Source organism: Rhinoraja longicauda, chromosome 22 (assembly GCF_053455715.1).
Source record: "Rhinoraja longicauda isolate Sanriku21f chromosome 22, sRhiLon1.1, whole genome shotgun sequence".
In the NCBI taxonomy this organism is placed as follows: Eukaryota; Metazoa; Chordata; class Chondrichthyes; order Rajiformes; family Arhynchobatidae; genus Rhinoraja; species Rhinoraja longicauda.
The window spans coordinates 18,445,058-18,465,783 of NC_135974.1; positions in this window are offsets into that span (position 1 = coordinate 18,445,058).

A 20,726-nucleotide genomic window follows, 5' to 3' on the forward strand; every position below is an offset into this window, starting at 1 on the left:
TTTCATGCACTGACACCCTATGTACCACAACATCGTGTGGTCTCATTCCATTTAAATTATTTTTCCGTGTTCATTCTTCCACCTGGAGTTTATATTTTTGCACTTTGCATTTTCTCACTTTGTACACTCACTAAATCTGCCATCATGGGATCTTCATGTCTACACAACTTGCTAAACTCACCCAAGGATGCAAAGTGCCGGAGTAACTCAGCGGTTCAGGCAGCATCTCTGGAGAACATGGATAGGTGACATTTCAGGTCAAGACCCTTCCTCAGACCGCTCTGAGGATGGGTCTCGACCTGAAAAGTCACCTATCCATGTTCCCAAGCTACCTGACCTACTGAGTTACTCCAGCACTTTGTAACCTTTTGTGTATTAACCAGCATCTACAGTTCCATGTTTCTACATTGCTAAACCACCTATATTTGTACTTTCTTCAAATCTGCTTTCACTCAGTCCCTTCATCTATGTCATTGTAACAGAATATGTGGGCTGATGGGCCTGTTTCCATGCTGCGTGTCTAAGCTAAACTAAACAACCCCAGATGTGTCCTGTCTGCAATAGAAGGTGTTTCCATTATTCGACTTCCCCAGCGTTCCTGCCTCAGGCAATTTTACCCCCACCTGGAGTTGCGATATTAATACATCTTGCTTTACAAATTCCCCGAAGGATCTTTCAGCTCCAGTCAAGCAGTCTTCCAGCTACTCTCTGTTAAGGCCGAGAAAGAGTACCTACAATCACTCCGATTTGTTGGCGTTTTGGAATCCGTCCTGTCCTGATTCTGTCTTAAATTCCCCCGAGAAATAAAAATGGAAAGCCCAGGGGCCTGTTTGGCAGGAAGCTCCTCTACCATCTCTGCAGCGCCTTCATGGACATAGCCACTGGGGTATGCTATACCCATTGTAGGGGGAAGTTGGTGTAGAACTTGTGGGTCAGATGAAGAGGGGGATAGTGATGGTGGTGGAATCAAAGGGCAGAGAGAGAGAGAGGGGTGAATTGTATTTGGTGAAAGAAAGGATAGACGACTTGGGCCGAAGGGCCTGTCCCGGGCTGTATGACTCTGACGCTGCTTGACCTTGTTGGGTGGTGTCACCAATTGAAGTTGGTTGTTGTAAAGTATCTCTGATGCTTGCTTCAGCAGGTCACATGGGTATTGGCCTCGTCAAACTTTCAGGTTCTTCAGAGGTCTTGCTCGCCATTTGAAATTTGGGCTGACGATGGGTGCTGTCAGAGACCCAGGTTCAATCCTGACCACGGGTGCTGTCTGCACGGAGTTTGTATGTTCTCCCTGTGACCGCGTGGGTTTCTCCGTGTGCTCCTGTTTCCACCAGTACTCCAAAGACGTGCAGGATTGTAGAATAATTGGCTTCTGTAAATTACCCCTAGGGTATAGGATAAATCTAGTGTATGGGTGATTGTTGGTCGGCTCAGACTCAATGGGTCAAAGGGCCTTTTCCATGCTGTATCTCTAAAATAAACTCAATGTGGAGCTGAGGGTGGGTTTCTCAGTTGTGTGATTGCTTGCCTCAAAGCACAGTGTGGGACCAAAGTCAGGTGTAGGCCAGACAAGATAGTGACAGCAAGTAGTCTGAACTACGGATAATAATTGACCCAGCTGACTACCAGTTGTGGGATTTTAAATAGACTTTCACGAACCAGCACACCAGTTATTGCATTTACTTCTGTAACCAATGAAGATTTGAACCCTCCAGCTTCACACTTCATGCCTCTTCTCTCCCTATCTTCTTATCCTTAGTCTTATCCGCTAGCCTTTGTCCAACCGATCAACTATCCCCCCTCCCCCTCACCTGTATCCACCTATCACTTGCCAGGCTTTGTCCCACCCTCACCTCTCTTCCAGCTTTCTCCCTCATTCTTCAATCAGCCTGAAGAAGGGTCCCCACTTGAAATGCTGCCCATCCATAATCTCCAGGGATGCTGCCTGACCCATCCATAATCTCCAGGGATGCTCAGTTACTCCAGCACTTTGTGTCCTTTTTCATAAACCAGCATCTGCAGTCCCCTCGTGTCTAAACTTGAATTCACCTCCGGGCTGTTTCAATCTCAAGTTGCAATTCTCCCCCCATCATTTCAATGCCACTTCCCAGTGTGTGTGATTATCTTTCCCGAGTTATTGTTGGATGATTATTTCTGTAAGCATCTTGTGCACTGACGGCAATTCAATATGGAGACAAGCTTCGGGGTCAGCAGAAGTCCAAGATGGGATCATCACGGTCCAAGCTGTCAATCTGACCAACTAAGCCTAGAATTCAGGGTCTGGGACCAGAGGCTTTAGTCAGAATAAAAGGACATACCTTTAGTTTCCATACCTTTAGAAAGGCGATGAGGTGGAATTTCTTTAGTCAGAGCATGGTGAATCTGTGGAATTCATTGCCACAGATGGCTGTGGTGGCCAAGTGAATGGAATTTTTAAGGTGGAGATTGACAGATTCTTGATTAGTAAGGGTGTCAGGGTTTATGGGGAGAAGTTAGGAGAATGGGGTTGAGAAGGAAAGATAGATCGGCCATGATTGAATGGCGGAGTAAACTTGATGGGCCAAATGGCCTAATTCTGCTCCTAGAACTTATGAACATTATCCAGGATCCCAACCCTATACATTATCTACCCATGTTTTCCAGAGATGCTGCCTGACCCGCTGAATTACACCAGCACTTTGTGTCCTTTTGTGTAAACGAGAATTGTGTCTCCAGAATTTATCTCCTCTGACCATTGATGTTCCTCAAGCTCTCCACCATAAAAGCTTCCTCTGTTAATACAATCACTATTTGAAGGATTGATCGGCCATGGTCATATTGACTTGCAGGGGGGCTTTTAGTTTCTCAGTGTGGTTTCCAAAGATGTGCCAGTCATTTCCTGAACAGATGGGATGCACGAGAAATGAAGGATGCATGGAAAATGACGGCGGGATGCACGAGGAATGCAACGGGATGCAGGAGCAGGGCATTGATATGTGGTGGCTCATTGAGCACAGGAGGAATGGCAGATTCAGAGCAGGACGCTTGGAAAACGTTGGCGGGACGCGTCAAAACCGGAACAGCGCATGGGAAATAACGCGATGCATAGAAAAGGTTGGCGGGATGCATGAGGATTGGAACGGTGCATGGGGGGGGGTTGCAATAGTTGCAGGCTGCATCGGCCAGTGCTGAGCCGCATTACTGCACGCTTGCAACATTAAACAGGAGACCCAAGCTCGCCGTTGCAGACAAGGCTGGAATTCAGCCAGCAATGGGTCTTCAGAGGAAGCCGCCTTGTTCGGCCTTACTCGAGCATGGTTCAGAGTGAGGGCCAGGTAATCAAAAGCACCATCAGACCTTGGCCCCCTTGAGTTCACCATGCTCTTCCACTTGCCAAAGAGGAGCTGCAAAGGGCTGAGCACGAGGTACCAGCCCGCCCAGCAGTGACTAATTTAGCAAATATTAGATTTACTAGGGTTTTTACGGGGTCTCTTGCGTGTGACACCTTCTCACACTTGACAGCAAGGACTGCTAGTTTGGCCAGTCTATTGATGACCCCGTGATCTCTGGTCAAACCCTGATGGCATTGTCCATCTATGACTCAGTTATAACTATTGCTAGTGTTTTGCACGAGAGGAACCACACTGAGAAATGACCGCTGCGCACCATGGTCGCTCATCAGAGTGTCATTGGCTTTCACCGACACCAATCCCGAGCTTAGCGTAATGCAAGACAGCGAAAGTTTTAAAAAAAAGTAACAATAAATCTAAAATAAAATCAGGGCAGTACAGTGGCACAGCTGGCAGAGCAGCTGCCTCACAGCATCAGAGACCCAGGTTCGATCCTGACCTCAGGTGTTATCTGTCTGTGTGTGGAGTTTGTATGTTCTCAAAGACGTGCAGGTTTATAGCTCAATTGGCCCTCTGTAAATTGCCCCGTGTGTGTAGGGAGTGGATGAGAAAGTGAGATAACATGGAACTAGTGTGAACGGGTGATCGATGGTCAGTGTGGAGTTGGTGGGCCAAAGGGCCTGCTCCCATGCTATATCTCTAAACTAAACTAACCTGATAGCTAATGCTGGAATTATTCAGCAGATCAGGCTGCATCTGTGGAGAGTGAAACAGAATTAAATTTAGAAGAAGGGTCTTTGCCCTGTTCAGTTAACCGTTTCTCTTTCCACAGATGTGAATTTACCCGGCAAAATAAATATAATTTCCTATGTTCATTATTCCAGTGGTAAAGCGGCTGGTTTTGGGCTGGTACTCAAAATGCCTGCATCTATGATCTACAGACATTAGTTCGAAGCTGAAGAACTTAAAATCAAATAACTAAATCAATATGGAATGAGTTCATGTTCATAACTCATAGGAACAGAATTACGCCATTCGGCCCATCGAGTCTGCTCCGCCATTCAATCATGGCTGATCTATCTTTCCCTCTAAACCCCATTCTCCTGCCTTCTCCCCGTAACCTTTGATGCCTTCACTAATCAAGAATCTGTCAATCTCTGTTTTAAAAATACCCAATGACTTGGCCTCCACCACTGTCTGTGGCAATGAATTCTGCAGATTCACCAGCCTCTGTCTAAAGAAATTCCTCCTCATCTCCTTTTTAAAGGTACGTCCTTTTATTCTGAGAGATGAAATGAGAAATGAACGAGTAACATCAGCAGTGGTGACCACAAAGAGTCCAGACCTTCACTACCGCCCTTCAATCTAACTCTTCAATCCGATCTTGTATGACAGGCACAACAGGGAGACCCGCCCAGCCCCTTCACATAGCCTGGCAAACAGTGGTGTAAACAACGTAATTCTTGTAAGGATTGTGCTGGCTGTTTTCTTACTGGTGTGGATTGCCAGTTTATCTTCTCTGCTCTGGAAATAAGGAACTACAGATGTTGGTTTACCAACCAATTCTTAATCCTAAACAATCCCAGCATCCTAAAACAACCCGAAGCATCCTAAACACCTCACACATCATCAATCCTCTATCTTGACACTCTGCAACTCTCTAATCCGTATGTCTCACACCTGATGTGTTCATCTCTGGCCTTTGTCCACCCATCTGTCTATCTATCACTCCCTTCCCCTCTCGCCTGTGTTCCCTCCACTCCTCCTGTAACCTGCCATGCTTTGTGTTCCTTCCCACCCCTGCAACCAGTCTGGCGATGGGTCCCAACACAAAATGTCTCCTTTCTATGTTCTCCAATGAGGCTACTTGGCCTGTTGAGCAACTCCAGCATTTTGTGTCTTCTCAGCTGCTTCAAAGGGCGATTGAGAATGTCCACTAAATGTGTCCTTGCTGATGCCACTTACAACGCGTGGACAAGTTACTAGAGGGAGGGAGAACATCATTGTACTGGTGCAGTAATCTCATTACAAGCCTGACAGGGATTATGAAACAGTTTAGTGCGATAGGCTTGGAGAAGATACTTCCACTTGTGAGCAGACCAGAACAAAGTATCGTAAATATCCATCAAAAAGAACAACCAACCCATCAAGGAATTCACAGACGTGGGATGTGGAGAGAGTGATTGAGGTGGAAGCAACATTTACGAGGAAGTTGAGTAAGAGAAATGGAACTAAAGGATGTGGGGATGGGTGGGAGGATGCTGGTGGGAGCAGTGGTGTGGACATCAAAACCACGATGGAGACACAACGACCTGCAAATGTAGGAATCTTGAGCAAAACACAAAGTGCTGGAGATTCTCAGCGGGTCAGGCAGCATCTGTGGAGGGAATGGAGAGTTTGTTCTGAAGAAGGGACACAGCCGAAACATCGCCTGTCCATCCCCTCCACAGTTGCTGCCTGACCTGTTGCATTCTTTGTGTCTTATTCCTTACATAGTTATTGCACAAATTATTAACCAAATGCATTTAGCCTCCCATTGACCGTGGAAGGAATTATTGGGAACCCTTCAGAACCAAAAGCAACTCCCAATGAAAGGCATCTAATGTGGCCATCCGTTGAGGGCACAGTGCCTCCCAATGACGAACATCAAAGTGACAGGAAGCTATGGCTTTTATCTCCCGGAGGCAGTCTCCTTCCTCCGGATAAAATGAACCAGGATTGAGGTGTCACAAATTGCAAGTTGCTAATGCACAGGGAGCTCGGTGCTGACTCAAGGCTGTTTGTCCAAGTTCGCTCGATGGGTTCTACACAGTAAGAGAATCTAGCATTGGGAAGGGAGGTTTGAGCAGGGAAACGGTGCTGAGGTAAAAGATCACCTATGTTCTTACTGAATGGTGGGGCAAGCATGAGGGGCCCAAGGATCCTCTCTGCTCCTGTTTCTTACCTTCCCTCGATGGAGCTGGTCCTGTCAACGTGCGGTAACCAGTTACTCTCAACCGATCTTAACCAAGGTTAATGAAGGCACGGTGAGACAAGTTGTTTGGGCGATGATAATGCCGATGTTGGGAGCCAGATGGGGGCATGTTGTGGGAATCTTTGCAATAAGGATGTCTGTACAGCTCCTGAAGACCCACACAAGCATGAGTGATTCAGCCTGGAGTGAAACACTTCCAATTTGCAATAAAGCATTCTTCTCAGTAATGTCTGGGTCCATCTTTTGATTGAAGAAGCACAGCAGACTGCTTTAGCTTCCTCCATTAGATCATCTCCCCCAACAGCGAAAAGAATGTGCCGTGTTTTGACAGAATATTTTAATACAGAACAATCCTTTGTCTTCATAATGTTAAATCCAACCGCCCTTCTCCCCATACTCTGTGTTTATCACTGACAAGTTGAGTTCTGTGATTTCTTGCCATGTCTGTTTGTCTGTTTGCATCAGTCTCCATATTGCCCAGTTCCCCCACCCCCCTTCACCCACGTACCATGCATTGAGAGATTTGGCTAAACGCTGAGATTGATGCACAACTCTGTGTGGGTAGGTCCGATTACTCCCGTGGGTGTGTGTGTGTCAGAGGTTCAGAGAACAACAGTCACTCAACTTCACTCCTGGATCCCACGTGAGATTAAGTGACGGACAGTATTAGCTCCGTTTAATGTCATTGTTTAAACCGATTAAGAAGCTTTCCTGATAAATACTTTGGTGTGAAGGTTTTATTTAGTTCAGGAATTTGTTGCCTCAAGGCATTTTACAGCTATTTGTAAAAATGGAAAACAAAATGTTTAACCGATCTGAATATTTTACAAAATAAATTGAATGATTAAACTTTGCCGATGTTCTTGCATTACTTGCGATTGCACAAAACTTGGTTAATCAGCGTGAGAAGTTCTTCATATTATTCCAGGCACTCACACCACTGTTTTAGTGAGGGAGCTTGACACTGCGGGAGGGGCGGTAGTGAGGGAGAACCACACTGTGTGGGGGGGGTGGGGGGGGTGGTAGTGAGGGAGTGTGCACTGTGGGGGGGGGGGTTGTGAGGGAGTGCCACACTGTGGGGGGGGGGCGGTAGTGAGGGAGTGCTGTACTGTGGAGGGGGTGGGTGGTAGTGAGGGAGTGCTGCACTGTGGGGGGGGCAGTAATGAAGAAGTGCCGCACTGTGTGGGGGGGGGTAGGGAGAGGGTGCCGCACTCGGGGGGGGGGGGGTAGTGAGGGAGTGCCACACTGTGGGGGGGGGGGGGGTGGTAGTGAGGGAGTGCCATACTGTGGGGGGGTGGTGGTAGTGAGGGAGTGCTGCACTGTGGGGGGGGGAGTGAGGGAGTGCTGCACTGTGCGGCGGGGGGGTGGTAGTGTGGGAGTGCTGCACTGTGGGGGACGGACGGTAGTGAGGGAGTGCTGTACTGTGGAGGGGGTGGGTGGTAGTGAGGGAGTGCTGCACTGTGGGGGGGGGGCAGTAGTGAAGAAGTGCCGCACTGTGTGGGGGGGGTGTAGTGAGAGAGTGCCGCACTCGGGGGGGGGGGTTAGTGAGGGAGTGCCACACTGTGGGGGGGGTGGTAGTGAGGGAGTGCCATACTGTGGGGGGGTGGTGGTAGTGAGGGAGTGCTGCACTGTGGGGGGGGGGGAGTGAGGGAGTACTGCACTGTGCGGGGGGGGGGGGGTGGTAGTGAGGGAGTGCCGCACTGTGAGGGGAGGGGGGCAGTTCTGAGGGAGTTCTGTGTGCATTTGAGACAAAGTGGAGGCACAAGGAACTGCAGATGCTGAAATCTTGAGCAAAATACAAAATGCTGGATGAACTCAGCGGGTCAGGCAGCATCTCTGGAGGGAATGTACAGATGACGTCTCAGGTTGGGACCCTTGAAAGAAAGTAATTTGCAGGGCATTGTGAAAAGGGTGGGTGATTAGAATTGATTACATCACTTTCTCAGCAGCCAGTGTGAACTCAAATGACCTTCCAGTGAACGCTCTGGGGTCATATCACCCAGAAACAGGCCCTTCGACCCAACCTATCCATGCCGACCAAGACGTCTCAACTGTGCTAGTCCCATTTGCCAGGGTTTGGCCCATCTCCCTCTAAACCTATCCTATCCATGTACTTGTCCAAATGTCTTTTGTACATGCCTCAAATACCTCCTCTGCAACTCAATTTCCATATACCCACCACTTTCTGTATGAAAAAGTTGTCCCTCGGGTTCCTCTTTCCTTACTCACCTTAAACCAATGTTCTCTAGTTCTAGATTCCCCTACTCTGGGTAAAAGACTTTATGCATCCACCATATCTATTCCCCTCGTGATTTTATGCACCTCTATAGGTTCACCCCTCAGACACTTGATGGGCCGAATGGCCTAAGTCTGCTCTTATGACTTATGGACATTAACCTGGTCTTTTCCAGCCCCTGACTATGATAAATCCCCCCCCGCCGTTGGTGAATCTGCCTGACCCCTCTCTGGGGCTCACATCATTCCTATTGTGCGGTGGCCAGAACTGGCCCCACTCATTAGCGATAGACGCCTCTCCCTTGCCCACTGCTCCCTCTGAGACCCCCCCCCCCCCCCCAAGATTGAAGCCCCATCTTTCGAGATGGAGATCAATCCACCCTTCGCCGGAGAGCTGAAGAGGGCTTGCAAGAGAGATGAAGAGCAGAGAAACAGTGGTAATGTGATGACAATAAGCCTCTCTGCTTGCACACACAAAAATGGTCATTACTGGGGATTTCATTTGCACAAATGTATTTAAGGGCCTCGACGCTGGCCAATTCCTATGTAGACATTTAATACAGTGGGAGAAGTGAGGAGAGAATGCTGAGCAGGCAAAGTGTGAACAAACCATGTTCATGAGCCAGGAGTTGCAACACCTTGTGACCGCACCCTGTGGACGGAATCAGTCGGGCTAGTCTCCCTGGGTCAAAGATGGTTAAGAGTCATAGAATCATACAGCGTGGAAACAAGGCCTTCAGCTCAACTTACCCATGCTGGCCAACATACCTCGTCTACTCTAGTCCCACCTGCTTGCATTTGACCCATATCCTTCGAAACTTATCCTATCCAGGTACCCGTCTAAATGAAGAGGAGATGGGAAGATCTGTACCTGTGCAAGTGTCTTTCAAATACTATTATCATACCTGCCTTAACTGCCTCCTCTGGCAGCTCGTTCCATACACCCACCACCCTCTGTGTGCAAACGTTGCCACTCTGGTTTGTAAATAACCTTGACCCTCTCACATAAAACATATGTCCTCTGGTTCTTAATTCCCTTAGTCTGGGTAAAATTCTCAGTGCATTCACCCTAACTAGTCCCCTCATGATTTTATACACTTCTATAAGATCACCCCTCAACCTCCTGCACTACAGGGAATAAAGTCCTAGCCTTCCCAATCTCTCTCAGTAGCTCAGGCCCTCGAGTCCTGGCAACATCCTTGGAAATTCACTGCTCCAACCTGCTTTAATTTCTCTGCCCTGTCTCCAGAGAAAGTGGAAGTCTGTTTAAATAATGAAAACAGAGCTGTACATGTGTTCCAGGTGAGGTGTCATGAGAAATATATTTTTATCACCAAATTCCCATATGTCCACGTTTAATTTTTGTGATCCTAGCCACTTATTCTCAGATTTTCATTTTACTTCAAAATCATACATTGACAATGAAGTGATTTGAACTCACAACCTTCAGATTTGTTGGCCTGTTCGCAGAGGCATAGACTCACAGAGATACAAGGAAGTGCAGGTGCTGGTTTACAAAAGTTACACCAAGTGCTGGAGTAATTCAGCACAGTAACCCGGCCTGACCCGCATTTATCTTAGAATCATAGGGCTGTATAGTGAGGGTGGCACGGTGGCGCAGCGGTAGAGTTGCTGCCTTTTAGCGCCAGAGATCCAGGTTCAATCCTAATTACAGGTGCTGTCTGTACAGTTTGCACATCCACTCTGTGACGAGTGGGTTTTCTCTGGATGCTCCGGTTTCCTCCCACACGCCAAAGATGCGCAAGTTTGTAGATTAATTGGCTTCCGTAAATTGTAAATTGTCCCTTGTGTGTAGAATAGTACTAGTGTGATTGGTTGATTGCTGGTTGGCGCAGACAGGTGGGCCGAAGGGCCTGTACCTACGCTGCAATTCTAAACCAAACTAAACTAAATTACAGCACAGAAATAGGTTCTTTGGACCATCACATCCATGCTGACCTTTTTGCCCAACTTAACTAGTCCCATTTGCCTGCATTCGGGCTGTATCCTTCCAAACCTTGCCTGATTAAGTGCTTGTCTAAATGCCTCTTAAACACAGTAATTGCATCTGACTCCATCATCTCCTCTGGGAGTGAGTTACCACACTCTCTCACAGTCCCGGGTGAGGAGCCAGTTTCATCCATTGTTACTCCTACCTACAGTCTGAGCCCAATAGATACCCACAGTTTACACTTACAAAGCCTTGAAGTCATCTTCTGTTAAAAATGTAAACCTGCATTAAAACTGCTGGCAGAGGAAGATTATGCAATTGTACATTCATTCTGTAGAGTGCAATGGAACAGTGCAGCACAGGAGCAGGCCCTTCAGCCCACAATGTACGGGCCGAGCACAACGCCAAATTAAACTAATCTCCTCTGCCTGTTCGTGATCCATGTCCTTCCATTCCCTACATCTCCATGTTCCTGTCCAAAATCATCAGTCAGCACAGGGATCATCATCCCTCCTTAGGAGACTGAAGAAATTCGGCATGTCTCCAGTGACTCTTGCAAACATCTACAGATGCACCATAGAAAGCATACTCCTGAGTTACATCACAGCTTGATTTGGGTACAACTCTGCCCAAGACTGCAAGAAATTTCAGAGAGTTGTAGATGTAGCCCAGTCCATCACACAGACCAGACTCCCCACCGTTGACTCTGTTGACACTTCACGCTGCCTCGGAAAAGCAGCCAACATAATCAAAGACTTGTCCCGCCCGGTCATCCCTTCTTCCGGCTCCTGTCCGGCAGAAGGAACAAAAGCTTGAAAGCGCGTGCGCACCACCTGAATCAGGAACAGCTTCTTCCCCTCTGTTATCAGGTTTCTGAACAGTCCTTCCACAAGCTAGGTTACCGTCCGATTCACCTCTACCTCATTGCGGACATTGGACTTTGTCTCTGGAACTGGTGCGCTATAATGCTGAGAACTCCACCAATCAGCCAAAACATTATGACCTGATCAGCCAAAACATTATGACCACCTGCCTAATATGCTATTGGTCCTCCGTGTACAGCCCCATACGCAGCAGCGTGTGATGCACTGTGTATTGTGACACATTCCTCCTGTGACCATCATTAAAATTTTCTGTGACGTGCCACAATAGACCTACAGTCGGTTCGGACCAGACGGGATAGCCTTTGTTGCCCTTGTGCATCGATGAGCCTTCGGCATCCAACACCCTGTCGCCGGTTTGTGGTTTGTCCCTCCTCGGACCACTTTCGGTTGGAACTCACCACTGCTGACCGGGAACACTCCACAAGCCTTGCCGTTTCAGAGATGCTCTGACCCAGTCGTCTGGCCATAACAAATTGGCCCTTGTCAAAGTCGCTCAGGTCTTTACTCCTGCCCATTTCTCCTGCATCCACATCAACTTCAAGAACTGACTGCTCACTTGCTGCCTAATATATCCCACCCCTTGACAGGTGCCATTGTAACAAGATAACCAATGTTATTCTCTTCGCCTGTCAGTGGTCATAATGTTTTGGCTGATCAGTGTATATTCTGCACTCTGTATCTTCTCGTTTGCTCTACCTATTGTACTTGAGTTTGACTTGATTGTACTTGGGTATGGTATTATCTGATCTGTTGGGACAGCGTACAAGACAATGATTTTCACTGTACCTCAGTACACATGACAAAAATAAACCTAAACATAAACCTCCTGCAGAATAGACATCCTAGACAAAACCTATCCTTAATTGCCCCTAAAGTGAATGTGCCAGAGCCATTAGAGGGCAGCTGCAGATGAGCATTTTGTGTGGGTCTGGAGTTACAGGCAGGCCAGCAAGTAGTCACGCAGAGGGGATTTAAAAACAATGAGTATTTTTATGGTCCCCTTTACTGTAATTAGCTTTCCCATTTCAGATTTATTTCATCAACTAAATTTAAATTTCTACCATCCACAGTCAGATTATCTGTCCGCACTTCTCAGCCCGGGAGTTTGAAGCTAAACAATTCCTTCAACCCACATTGCACAGGCCCATGGTGCAGTACAGCACAGAAACAACCCCTTCGGCCCATCATGTCCATGCTCACCAATGTACCTACCCATTGATCCGTTACCTCAGCTGTGCGTGCACGTTCTCCCTGTGACTGCATGGGTTTCCTCGGGGTGCTCCCGTTTGCTCCCATATCCCAAATATGTCCTGGTTTGTGGATTAATTGGCTTCCATAAATTGCCCCATAGTGTGTAGGATGCGAAAGTGGGGTAACATAAAACTAATGTTTAAGTGATCGATGGTCGGTGTGGACTCTGTGACCCAAAGGGGCTGTTTCTTTCAACCAAGCAAACAAAACTGTGAGAGTATGGGAACAGATCTGGGTAGGAGACTCACTGGAGACCTTCCCCCAAACAGTGTCAGGATGGTGGATTGAATGTCTTTCTCCATGTGGTTCAATCCTCGAACGTTATGGATGGGATGAAGAGAAGATTAAAAGCAGACCATTGCCACTTGAGGGTTGTGGATTAATTGCACATTTACACTGAATAAAGATACACAACATCGAGAGTAACCCTTTTAATACGAAAACTAATTTGTTTGAATAAATACAGCAAAAATTTCCTTACAATATTCTGTTGGTTCAGTCCCACTGTACAAAAGATGGTTCGACATCACAACACCAATTATTTTCCAAATCCTCGATTAATAATTTAGAAGATTATAAGAAAATATCCCAATGCTAATTTTAATCTACAATAGAATTTTAGTACAATCCAGGCAACCTCGAGATAATCCTAAACACCAACCAGTCAACAAAGAGGTTGAGAGAGCAAAAGGGATATTCTATTCTGCTGATGTCCATGGTTCACTCACTTTCTGGAAGTATCTCCAAAATGGTGAACATGTCTTCCCTCTTTTGCCCCTGACTCAGGCTGCCCTGTTCTTCTACAAACCTCCCCCGTTCTCAAGGTTTGCTTTGTCTCTTGTTTCTGATTCCTTCAACCAAAGTATGCAAGGACCTGATGGACCAAACATCTGGAAACATTGGATGTCGAGGCTGGTTGGTGGGCAAGAGATGGTAAGGGATTGTCATGCAGACTTTTATTATTTTGAGCATGAAACAGATCAATTCAAGGGGCAGTGGGTCCCTCAACCCAACCCTAGCCAAGGCATGGCTCAATGCTGAGGGTACTTTGGCATACAATGGGCAGACCTTCAATCAACTGCCAAGCCCCTTCCTGCTGCTGACAAAGTGCCTTGGACCTTCCAACAACAACCCCTAGAGATCTCCACTGCAAACTTCTCCCAGTCTTCATAAGTCATAGGAGCAGAATTTTGCCATTCATCCCATCGAGTCTACTCTGCCATTCAATCATGGCTGTTCCATCTATCCCTCTCAACCCCATTCTCCTGTCTCCTCCCCGTAACCCCTGGCACCCTTACTAATCAAGAATCTGTCAGTCTCCGCTTTAAAAATATACATTGACTTGGCCTCCACCGCCATTTGTGGCAATGAATTCCACAGATTCACCACCCTCTGACTAAACACATTCCTCCTCATCTCCTTTCTAAAGGTACATCCTTTTACTCTGAGTGCCCTCTGGTCCTAAGCTCTCCCACTCGTGGAAACATCCTCTCTGTACCTACCCTATCCAGACCCGTTTCATGGTCTGAGTAACAACTGTTCACTATAACTCCCTCTTTCCTGTTAGGTAGCTAATTTCCTGTCCACGTTGCCACCACTTATTAAATTCCAGGGCCTCCAATCCATTCTGTCTGAAGAAGGGTCCTGACCTGAAATGTCACTTATCCATGTTCTCCAGAGATGCTGCCTCACCCGTCAAGTTACTCCAACACTTTGTGTCTTTCTTTGGTAAACCAGCATCTGCAGTTACTTGTTATTACTTACAATCTGTATTTGAGTCAGTGCCATTTGGAAGTCGATAGTCACCTCATCAATCCCCCTATCCTGTATCTGTACACTGTGCACAGCTTGATTCTAATCATGTGTAGTCTTTTCACTGACCAGATAGCAGGCAATAAAAAAAGCTTTTCACTGTACCTCGATATATGTGACAATAAACTAAACAATTCCTTCATTAAAAAACTATTAGATTAATTAAATGATTTAACTTTAATGAGTTCATGCTGGCCTTTGCATATTAATCCAGTCTTGTCCAATTGACTATGAATTCCAGACTGATTGTTCTGTCATTATTGTGTTTAACTCTGCACTCTTAGCTGAACAAGGGTGTAAGTATGCTATTTTCCATTCTTTGGGCAGTGCTTTGAACGTACAGATATTTGGGAGATTAAGGCCCGAAGCTCCACAATTGTTTTCTTTCAGCGTCCTGTGATACGTTCCATCTGGACCAGCAGATTTATCTAATTTATGGAGCTGATCTTCTCCCTCCTCTTTATCAGCCCTCCACCCATCCACAATCTCTTCCTTTGCCTGATTCCAGCCTAGCTCCCCTGAAACTCCATGATCTCAAACAAACTTATCTCCAAACCCCTGGACCAAGGAGACAACACCCGCTCTCTCTGCCACTGGATCCTCAATCTTCTGACCCATAGACCACAGGTGGACACAAAATGCTGGAATAACTCAGCGGGTCAGGCAGCATCTCTGGAGAGAAGGAATGGGTGATGTTTCGGGTCGAGACCCTTCTTCAGACTGAAGATGGGTCTCGACCCGAAACGTCACCCATTCCTTCTCTCCAGAGATGCTGCCTGACCCGCTGAGTTACACCAGCATTTTGTGTCTACCTTCGATTTAAACCTGCATCTGCAGTTTTCTTTCCGACCCACAGAGCGCAATCGGTGAATAAAGGCCACAGCTAGGGCCGCTGCATCTCAGCGCTAGAGACCCGGGTTCAATCCTGACCTCGGTGCTGTCTGTGTGGAGTTTACATGTTCTCCCAGTGACCGCATAGGTTTCCTCCCACATCCTAAAGGTGTGCAGGTTGTAGGTTAATTGGCCCTCTATTAATTGTTCCCAGTGTGTAGGGAGTGGATGCAAATGTGGAATAACATAGAAGTAGTGAGAGCGGGTGAGTGATGGTCAGCGAAGGACCTGTTTCCACTCTGTATCTCTGAACTAAAACTAAAACACACCCTGCAGCAGTATTCTCCAGCTGCTGTGCAGTCCTTGTCCAGCATGTCCGCACTGCCCCACTGCAATAATCAACCAGAACCAGAACCAAGGTCTCAACATGTAAATGTTCTCTTGGCCTCTGAGCATCCCACCTCCATCTCACAACATCTCAGGGCCAAAGTCCCTCGAGAAGATAGTTGGAATTCCTTTTGACCTTCACTGCCAGTTTTTTTTTCACACTCTCTCTTACTTTCTGCATCTCTTTCCTTTTTCAGTTCCCCTCTGAACGTTTTGTTCCCAGCCTAGTTCTCACTTCTGTTCACAAGTTGGTCTCTGTCCTCGGCTCCATTTCTCTGCTCCAGTTCACTCTCGATCCTTTGGGCCATCTGAACCACTCTGCCCTCTGCCCTCGTGGAAAGGACCGTGCAATGCTTTCACCTTAAAGACCTCCGCTGTCCAATTCCAGTTTTAGAGTCATAGAGTCATGGAGTCATTGGCTGCCAACCTTTGTTTGAATCCCATTCTAACTGACCCTTCTCTAATCGAGAACTCGTACCTTGAAATGGTCTGTATCCTTTGTCACAGCTATTCTCAACCTCATGATTAATGTGCCCTCGATCTTCTCCCACTGGTATTTGCACTGTTCAGTTTTAGTTCAGAGATACAGAATGGAAACAGGGCCTTTGGCCCACCAAGCCCATGCTGACCATCGATCACCTATTCACATTAGTTCTATGTTACCCCACTTTCTCATTCACTCCCTACACATTAGGGTCAATTTACAGGGGGCCAGCTGACCTACAAACCCGCATGTCTTTGGGATGTGGGAGGAACCCAGAGCACCTGGAGGAAACCCACGCGGTCACAGGGGGAACGTGCAAACTCCACACAGACAGCATCTGAGGTCAGGATTGAACCCAGGTCATTGACGCTGTGAGGCCGCAGCTCCACCACCAATAGTGTTCCTTGGCATCCACGCATCACTTATTGAACAGTCAGGATAGAGTTTGCCAGAACTGTTGGAAGGGCCAACTTACGGCCTCTCTCCTTAATTGATCATTTCTTCCGTTCAACCCACACATTGGCAACCACTTTCAATCATTGTCACAGTCCAATTTTCCAGCACTTTCAATCAATTCTACACAACGGGATTAGGCGACACACTAGAATATCGCCAGCTTCCTTCCCAAGTAAGAAATGGGCTGATCGAGAACGTTCGCCTGAACTTGCTTCATAAAGCTCTCTCCCCTTTACCTCTTTTTTACGTTATTGTGAAGCCAGTTCATATCCACAAGTCTGAAAACTCCTTCATCGCGGTTTTTAACATTTCTGCAAATTCTTCTCTACACCTGTTTCCTTCTTAATCATAAGTACACTATGAAAGAGTCCCAAATAAGATACTTACACCTCTATTATCTATGAATTATAAACAGACAGGCATTGTCCTTGCTCATTCCTGGACATCCTCTCTCCCTCCAGCAATGCAATTTTCTCCTCAGTGATCGCTGGTACTGGTGTTGGTTTATCACTATTGTCGTGTGTACAGAGATACAGTGAAAAACTTCATTTTACATGCCGTTTGACCAAATCATCCAATTCATAAATGCACCAGGTAGTGCAAAATGGAAAATAAACAGAGTGCAGAATGTAATGTGGTTACAGAGAAAGTGCAGATAAAAAAGTGCAAGGTCACGATGAGGTAGATTGGAAGATCAGGGAGTTCATCCCTAGCTTATGAGAGGTCTGTTCACTAGGAGGATAACAGTGGGGTAGTGGTTTTTCATGAATCAGGTAGTGTGTGCTTATAAACCTTTGTATCTTCTGCCCCACAGGAGAAGGGAGAAGAGGGAATGACCAGGGTGGGACAAATCTTTGATTATAGACAATAGACAATAGACAATAGGTGCAGGAGTAGGCCATTCAGCCCTTCGAGCCAGCACCACCATTCAATGCGATCATGGCTGATCACTCTCAATCAGTACCCCGTTCCTGCCTTCTCCCCATACCCCCTCACTCCGCTATCCTTAAGAGCTCTATCCAGCTCTCTCTTGAAAGCATCCAACGAACTGGCCTCCACTGCCTTCTGAGGCAGAGAATTCCACACCTTCACCACTCTCTGACTGAAAAAGTTGGCTGTTTTCCCAAAGTAGCGTGGAGCGTAGATAGAGTCGATGGTGGGGTGGCTGGCTGGCTTGTGTGATGGACTACCTCTCTTCCCTTCCCCCTCTTTTACTAACTTTTGCGATCAACTAATTGGTCCAGCACCCATCTATTATCACCCTCTACATTACCTCCACTAACTCCCATGACCATTGGGGCTGTAGTACAATCCCATCAAAGTGATCACCCCCTTTCTTAATTTTCAATCCCAACCATAGAGACTCACTGGACGATCTCCCTTGAAATTCTTCTCGAAGATCCCTGAGTTCATCTGCCTTACTTTGGCAATGAAATCAATGTAGTTTAAATCTTCAGACTCCCCCCCCCCACTCCCCTCCCTGCCTTGCTCCTGCCTGACCTGTCTGCTGAACTGAACACCTGTACTTGCCCAATATTTCACCTGCCTCACGAGGAAACCTGCAGTCACATGGAGAATGTGCAAATCCATACAGACAGCACCCAAGGTACAGCCCTACCCACTGACCACTGTGCCGTCCTAACTGTCCTTTTCTGTCTCAGTTACACCCTCACACTGCATAGAGGGGGTGCAGAAGAGGTTTACTACAATGCAGTCTGGATTAAAGGCTATTGTAAAGGCAGGTTGAACAAACTTGGATCGTTTCTCTTGATTGTCACAGGCTGAGGGGAGACCTGATAGAAGTATATACATTAATGAGAGGCATAGATAGGGTAGACAGCCAGAATTACTTGTGTACCCTTCTTTCCCCAGGGTGGAATGTCAAATGACAGAGCGCATTGCTTTAAGGTGAGAAGGGCGAAGTTTAAAGGAGACTGAGGGACGCAGAGGGTGGTGGGTGCTTCCAAAGCACTGCCAAGGGTGGTGGTGGAAGCAGATTTGATGGTGGTGTTTAAGAGGCTTATAGGTTGGCACATGGATATGCAGGGAATGGAACGATATGGATCACGTGAAGGCAAATAAGAGTTGGTTTTGGCATCATGTTCAGCATGGGCTTTGTGGGCCGAAGGGCCTGCTTCTGTGAGGCACTGTTCTGTGTTCTATGCGTCCGCTTCTCGGCAAGATCCATCCTAATGTGTGGCAGTGACCTGCAGACTGACAACCCGGCTGTGGATATTCCACAGCAAACAGAACAAACGCACATTCCCTCAGGGCTTCATTGACAGCGCATGAAACGAGTGACAACACAGAGGGCTGATGTGTCTCCAAATGTTCACCTACGACTAACCTTCCTCCCACACCAGGCACACTTTGCACACAAGGTTGTTTATATTAAAAGGTGCCTGGGTGTACAGTCAGATCGAGTGAGTATGACTAGGCAGTGTTTTGTTTCAATAAAATACCACCAATCTTCCACAGGCACTGACAGCCGCAAGCTGCACATTACAGAGAGAACAGACATGAATTTCTGTAGCACCCATCACAGCCTCAGACAACTCCACCGCCTTTCAGAACATAAAAATAAAATGCTAATTCTGGGGGAAATCTTTGTCATAAAGTCATGGAGCCAGCCGTACAGTACGGAAACAGGCCCTTCGGCCCACTAAGGCGAGAGGGGCAAAGTTTAAAGATGTGCTGGGCAACCTTTTTACATAGAGGGTGGAGGGGGCCAGGAACATGCTGCCGATGTTGGCGATTGAGGCAGACACGACTGGCATTTGAGAGGCTTTTGGATAGGCACGTGGAGATGCAGGAAATGGAGGGATACGGGTCATGTTGCAAAACATACTTGGCTAATGAAGTATGATTTTGATTATGATTATGAGGAAGAGCTGGAAGATGAGGGTCTTGGCATCATGTTTGGCACAGATATTGTGGGTCGAAGGGCCTGTTATTGTGTTGTGCTGTTCTACGTTCTATGCTGGCACATAGGGCTAGTCACATTTGCCTGCATTTGGATCACACCACTCTAACCCCCCAAGGCCGAGCTCTGTGGGATCTCCCTGTGTGCTCTTCCAAAGGAAACTAGTTTGCTTTGCTACACGTAGACCTCAGGTCATGGCTGATCCTCAGCCTTGTCAGCTTTGCTGCCCTGTCCCCATATCCTCTGATTCCTTCAATGTCCAAGATATTATCCACCCTAGGGCGGCGGTACAGTGGCGCAGCGGTAGAATTGCTGCTTTACAATAACAGAGTCCCGGGTTCGATCCTGACTATGGGTGCAGTCTGTATGGAGTTTGTATGTTCTCCCTGTGACCTCTTTGGCTTCCTTCCACATTCCACATAATGTGTAGGTTAATAGGATTCTGTAAATCGCCCCTAGTGTGTCGGATGGAACGAGTTTACGGGGGTTGCTGTCAACGCGGGCTCGGTGGGCCGCAGGGCTGCATCTCTAAAACTGAAACTAAAATTCAACCTTGAATGACACAGAAAGACCCTTGGAGAGATACAGCATTGGAAACAGGCCCTTCAGCCCATCAAGTCCCTGCTGGCCATCGACCACCCGTTAATACTAATCCTAAATTAATCTAATTTTGTATTCTCTCCACGTCCCCATCAACCCCCCCTCCCCCCCACCCCCTCAGATTCCCCCAGCCACCCACACTCTGTGGCAAGTTACAGAGGACAATTAACCGCCCAGACCGCACATCTCGGGGATTCCGGGAGGATCCGCAGCACCCGTGAGAGCTCACTGATAAATCATCCCACTGTAAACCCCCGGTGCTATAGTCAACCTCCACTCTCTGCTATGTCGATGGACCTGAGGCAGATTACCCAGGGGAAGGGAGATCACCAGTGGCACAGAAACACAATCACTCAGACCCCTTTCTATGTTTCTCGGTGCTGGGAGATATCTGTGTGCACAGAGGAGCCAAAATATCAGGTCTCTGATTGTATTTAATTCTTCCCTTGTATTTTTGGTATTCATAGCATCTTGTACTGTGTAGACTGATGCTTTATATCTGTTTAATACCTCTGCCACTTCCCCGTTTCCACATAACTGTTTTCCTGGCCTCATTTCCTAGGTACATATCGCTGGAAAATACAGAGTATTATTTTTAGATTGTTTAGAGGT